General features: G+C 39.8%; 1 long non-coding RNA gene across 1 annotated transcript; it reads left to right on the plus strand.

Moving 5' to 3' along the window:
• The first annotated feature begins 371 nt into the window (after positions 1-371).
• Positions 372-1,420, plus strand: LOC122302595. Its single transcript, XR_006240487.1, has 2 exons — positions 372-486; positions 673-1,420. It is a non-coding gene; the product is annotated as an uncharacterized LOC122302595 (long non-coding RNA).
• Positions 1,421-6,472: the final 5,052 nt, after the last annotated feature.

A 6,472-nucleotide genomic window follows, 5' to 3' on the forward strand; every position in this document is an offset into this window, starting at 1 on the left:
TGCTGGGGTATAGTCAAGTACCCGGCCATAAACTAGTTCTCTCTCTCTCTATATAAATATTTAATGACCAAGCTGAAAAGAAATGCGCTGGTAATTATTGCTTGCGGGAAACTATATATTGATCAGTAGTACTTTATCGACAATCTCACTTAATTGTGAACCCGACAACGAAAGTAGTATGATGCACGACTAATTATTAAACCGTTGAATATTAACAATAAAATCCAATCTAATTATGAATTTTAATGATCTATCTATTTCCTTGGTGGCCACAGGGACTCCCAATGGTGCCACCATTGCGAAACCCCCTCCACCCTCCACCCTGCCACTGCACCCTTGCTTTTTTAGTGCTTTGATATATCACCCGACATGCTCTCTCCTTGATCAAGTGCGAAGAAAAGCCTATAAATTGTAAGTTTTGTCACCTATTTCTTCAAATTGGTTCTAAACCATCTTCTAGCAGATCTAAGAGGCTGTAGCCTGCAGGTATATATGTTATTTTTACCCCAGTTTCAGTGCTAATATTCATGAAGTTCATCGTTTACTTTGTTTTTGTTTTTTTTGTTTTTTTATTTTGTGTTTTTTTTTATTTTGTGTTTTTTTGTTTTTAAATAAGCAATCATCGGTCTCAATGCTCACCTCCTGCATGTGTTCGTATGTTTTGGATGACAGATTGATTCATGACCATGAAGACCTTACTTGTACTCTTTGTTGCATTCCTCCCGATCTTAGCAACTCTGCAGACCAATGCAGAAACTCATGTGACAGTGCAGGCCAATTACGTCCATCAGCTCTCAAGGACTGAATCCACCCCTGGTCGAAAGGTTAACGGTGGTGCTAGTCATGACAGTGTCAACAACGACGTCGTTGCCGCAAGCGCGGAGACTACAGCGGTCGCCAACAGTACTGATACGGTCGATACAGATCACGAGGCGAACCCAAGCTATCGCGGAAACATCAATGGAACTAATTCTCCTTCGTCCAGTAATACTCACCATTTTTTTTCAGATGATCGCAAACCCCACAGAAACTAATTATCGAACCAGGAGAAGGGAGCTAAATATTTATGCATGAATAAATTAACAAATATGGTGTGGCTTAATGCAATAAATTAATTATATAAGCGGAACCAACGCGTGTTAGACGTAGCAGGCATGGCCAAAGCACAAGCATGCATGTCCAAGATGAAGTAATTTTAGTTTCTTTTTATGTAATTTTGCGCAACGTACAGACTTCTAGCTTGCGTGCAAATTAACTATAAATATATATGTGTGTGTGTGTGTTGTGAAATATTATTGCTTCTCTGAAATGAAGGAATCATGCATGCATAGCAGCATATGGCTAGCATGCATGCTTCGTGTTTGCTAGCATATATATGCTCGATATGATCAGTCGTTGTACCCTAGCTAGCTTGGTGGAACTGCATCATCATTTGCAACCGTGTGGAGTGAAGATTTTAAACCACGGGAAACCAAAACTGTAGTACTAGTCTTCATTGGAAAGAAATCAGCCCTAATTTCCTGGCTTATTTGGCAGATCATGTGTTTAGATAGGATGAACATGATCAAGCTACCTAGGCTTTGCGGAATAGTAAAGGAACGTTAATTCATCATAAAAAGGGATGGAATTTTTTTTTTTTTCCAAGAGGAGGTGGGAGTAATACACTAATACTCAGGAAGAGCGTCGAGGAGAGAGAAAAAGAGAGAATGCAGCACTACTCTAGGTTTGCAGACTTGAAATTAAATGCGTGTGGATATATGACAATGGATCATATATAATAAAAAATCCAGCCTAAAAAATGTTCAACTTTCCAAAAATGCGTTTACAACGCTCTGCTAGGGTTTCTCCTTGTTCAGAGCTTCACGCTATTTATCATGGCCACCTCCGGCTGGCCCCCCTAGGTCGTTCGCCGACCTTGTTTCTGCCATTCTACAGCCGTTGCCTGAGATGGAGGTGGCTTTCTGGCCTCCAAAAATTGTAGATGGGGAGATCATTTTTCACTTCTCGGTAAAGGAGATTGACTGCACAGCTATGCCGTTCCGTTACTCGATGGTGATCAAGTTCCTCCATCATGAGCGGCCTTATCTAGATGACATACAAGTTTTTATTCGTGCAAGATGGGATCTGTCCAGCATGCCGGTAGTCTCCTCCATGCAGTAGCCGCACCATGTCTTTATTAGGATGACCAATGAGGAAGACTTCAACAAAGCACTTTCAAGGGAATCTTGTGAAGTGAATTGGTGTCCGTATAGGCCCTTTGTTTGGAGACCCGAATTTGATGATAACTTTGAGCCACCATATGTCCCGGTTTGGATATTTTTACCAGGACTTCCACCAGATTTCTTCCATGCTTCGATCCTTAAGGTTTTGACAGCACCGATTGGGAGGTTAATTTATTCGCCGAGATAATTCGATGAAATTCGCAACCCGAACAGATGGAGCAAGGGTCTGTGTAGAGGTTAACGCGTCGAAGGATCCCATTCTTCACTTTTGGATAGGCAGCCCTAGGTTTTCTGGTAGTCGAAGGCAGGGGGTAGTGTATGAAACACTACCTGCCTACTGTTCTTATTGCAGATGTCAAGGCCATAATTCCAAAACATGTCGCCGTGGCAAGGATTAGAATAAGAAAGGGAAAGGGAGCAATGTTTGGGTCAATAAAGGTGCCAAAACAGGTCTGGACGATGAGAAGCAAACTGAGAATGAACCTAGTGCTAATGAAGGTGAGAAGGTACCTAATGCTAATGAAAAGCCAGTCGATTCAGGTGGCAAGGAACCTAGTGCGATTGAAAAGCCAACTGAGATAGAGGCAGGAGAGTCTTCAGCAAAAGAGAAGCTAACCAAGAAAGAGGCCGGAGGGTCGTTGGCCATTCATTCTGGAAATGACCAAGAAGAAGTGCAGCACGTTAGTCCTAACCTGCATGATGAAGAAGAAGACCGTAGAGTCATTAATGGGCCAGATAGTGAAGGTGATCATCAAGACATAGATGTGCAAGTGAAGAACTTGGGTCTGCAGCTAGCACTGGTGGATCAGCAACCGAGTGAGGAAGGGGCCATGAAGGTGCATTATGCGGAAGAACAAGGGCCTGCTTTAGGGTCCAGTGACATTGAATCGGGGTTTCTGGCTCAAGGTAAGGCTGGTCTAATGGATGGGTCAAGCATGGTTGCTCAAGGGGAAAAACTCGTTGTTGTAGACAAGGAAGGAAACACGCAAATAAAATATGTTTCTCAATCTGATCAAGAAAGTGAGAGAGATAAATTAAAGGAGGACATGCGAAAGGATTATTGTATAGACTCTGAGGGTCCTAGTAATTCAGTATTCCATGGGTCCTTTGCGGGTATTTTAATATTATTAAAGATGACTTAGAAAGAAGAGGTGGCCGTCCTCGACATTTTGCAGTCATAAAAGATTTCAACCAGTGCATTCAAACTTGTGGCCTAATTTATATGTGTTCCAAAGGACCGAAAATGACGTGGTACAATGTTCAAGGTGGTTTAGCTTGTAGTTGGGCCAGGTTAGATAGATGTTTCATTGATAATAATTTTCTTAATTCTTTTTCTAATGTTTTTTATTAGGTTCTGGTGCATACAACTTCGGATCATTCTCCTTTTGTTATTCAATTGGGGGAGGATCCTTTTAGGTATGGTCCTAACCCTTTTTTTATTTTAGTATATGTGAATTGATCATATTGATTTTTATCGTTTTGTGGAGGGGGTGTGGAAGCGTGAGGGTCTTGGCAATGGGTTAATTAACTTAGCTTTTAAATTGAAAAGGGTCAAGGCGGAATTGAAAAGGGTCGAGGTGTCATTAAAAGAGTGGAATGGTAAAACGAACGTGATCATTAAAGATTTAGAGACTCGTATTGAGAATTTGGAGATTCATCTCCAACATTTGTTTAATGTTGAGGAAGAGAATGATCTCTTGGTGTCCAAGTTAGAACTTTTAACCTAGGTAGAGAGGATACTGGGCTTGCTCATATGGCCAAGAAGAGTTGGCTTAAAGATGGGGATCAAAATTCTAAATTTTTCCATATTTATTTGAATGCCAAGTATCATAAGAGAGTGCAGAATATGTGCATGTTTGTTTGATGGTACTATTCTAAAAACCCCTTTTGACATTCATCAAGCTGCTATCGATTATTTTCAAAAGTTTTTGGGTCAAAGTAGTTCTTATGTTTTGCCGAATTTAAGCGATCTGGTCTCTCCTATTATTACTAATGAGGAAAATCTGGCGATTAGCAGAGCTCCTTCCATAGAAGAAGTAAATGATTCTCTTTTTACTATTCCTATTGACAGTAGTTATGGGCCGAATGGTTTTGGTTCCCCTTTTTTCAGAGTTTGTTGGGATTTTGTTAATGATGATATTTTTGCAGCCGTTGTTGAGTTTTTCCATACTCACATGTTCCTACAAGTTACTTTGCTTCTTCTATTGTCTTAATTCCTAAGGTTGACAAGCCTTTAGGTTTTGATAAATTTCGGCCTATAAGCCTTTGCTCAGTGGTTTATAAGGTCTTCTCTAAGATTATTGTGACCTGAATGACTAGTTTGATTCCTAAAATGATTTTGCAAGAACAAGGGACCTTTATCCCAGGTCGCAATATTTTTGAGAATGTTAGTTTAACTTAGGAAATGGTTCACTCTATTCATAGGAAATCTATTGGGAGCAATATTTTGGTTAAGCTTGATATATCTAAGGCTTATGATTGAGTGGATTAAAATTTTTTATTACATGTTTTGACTAATTTTGGGTTCTCTTCTAATGTTTGTGATTTGGTTAAGTCATGCATGTCTTAGTCGTCGTACTCGATCATGATGAATGGTACTTCCCTAAGGTTTTTTAAAGGGGAGTGAGGCTTAAGGTAAGGTGATCCTCTATCTTCTTATTTATTCATTATTATGCAATAGGTGCTTTCTCGTCTCATTAAAAAAGCCTTTGAGGAACGTAAAATTCGTCAATTTACTCAAGCTAAAGGGACTCCTCTTATTCTTATCTCATGTATGCCGACGATATTGTTGTTTTGCAAATGGCAGTAAGAGATCTATGAGAGGTTTGATGGAGGTTTTGAACACATGAAGTTTGGATGGGTCAAGTTTTTAATAAGGAGAAGAGTGCTATATTCTTTTCTAAAAGAATTGCCGTTCCCAGGAAAAATTCTCTCCTTCATCTTTCCGGATTTTCTGAGGGTTTCTTTCCTTTCAAGTGCTTAGGGGTGCCTATAGTGGATGGTAGGCTAAAGGTATGTGACTTTGGTGAATTATTGGGTGAAATTAATAAGAAGATTGCGGGTTGGAAGATGAAAATGCTCTCTGCTGGTGGTGGAACTATTCTTTTACATAATGTTTTATCTAGTATGGCCACCCATCTTCTTGCTGTGTTAGATGTTCTCAAAGTGGTGATTATAACTTTGAATAAGCTTTTGTGTTTTTTCTTTTAGGGAGAATCTGAAGGTAAGGGCGGTAGGAAATGGATTTCCTGGAAGCATATTTGCACTCCACAGATGAAGGTGGCTTGGGTATTAGGGAGTTTGGGGATGTTCAGAGAGCTTTACATGTGAAACTTGCCCGGCATCTTATTAAGGGTAAGTCTCTTTGGGCGGATTTTTTCCGAGGTAAGTATGTTAAGGGGTTTCATTTGTCCCTTTTGGAGCCTACTCAGGAGACTTGCTTTTTGAAATTGATTGTCCGCAATATCCCAGAGGTGTTAAATATTTCCAAATGGGTTGTAAAAGAGGGTAATATCTCTTTTTTGTATGATAATTGGGATGAGAGAGGTCCTCTTAATGGTCAATTTCCTGTGATTGAGATTAAAGAGCGTCGTATTGAGAATGGATGAGATATTTCTCTTTTGACTAGTTTAGTGGGCGATCAGAAAGCTTATGAGCTATATGCTTTCTTGGCTTGTCGGAAGGAGGGTCAAGATGTGCTTGTCTGGTTGAAAGATATGGATGGTAATTTCACCACTAAGATTGCCTGGGATTGTATTAGAATTTGGGCACCTCCTTTACCTTAGGCTCAGTGGATTTGGCATACCAACCTTCTTAAGAAGATTTCCATTATGATGTGAAAGGCTGTTAATAATTGCTTAAGTGTTGATGAGAAGATTAAGATGGTAGGTATTCTGATGGTCTCTAAATGCAATTGTTGTCAAGTGGGCCATATTGTGGATTTAAATCATGTGCTTTGTACATGGGACTTTGCTCGAAGCATTTGGGTTTAGCAGCTAGTCAATTAGTGGTTCATATGGCTTTCTTCTACACTTGGAAGGAACAAACAAATTTTTGGTTTCGTCGTGCGGGTAAGTTTTCCCACATGAGAATTATTTATGGCCTTCTTCCTTCTATCATAACTTGGAAGCTTTAGGAGAGGCGCTGTAAAGCTCAGTATGAAGATAAGGTTAATACGGTTGAGTCAGTTTGGCACACAACTAAATTATGGCTTCGTAGTATTATGGATCAGATTATGAAATTTTCTTCTG

This window comes from Carya illinoinensis, chromosome 1 (genome assembly GCF_018687715.1).
Source record: "Carya illinoinensis cultivar Pawnee chromosome 1, C.illinoinensisPawnee_v1, whole genome shotgun sequence".
In the NCBI taxonomy this organism is placed as follows: domain Eukaryota; kingdom Viridiplantae; phylum Streptophyta; class Magnoliopsida; order Fagales; family Juglandaceae; genus Carya; species Carya illinoinensis.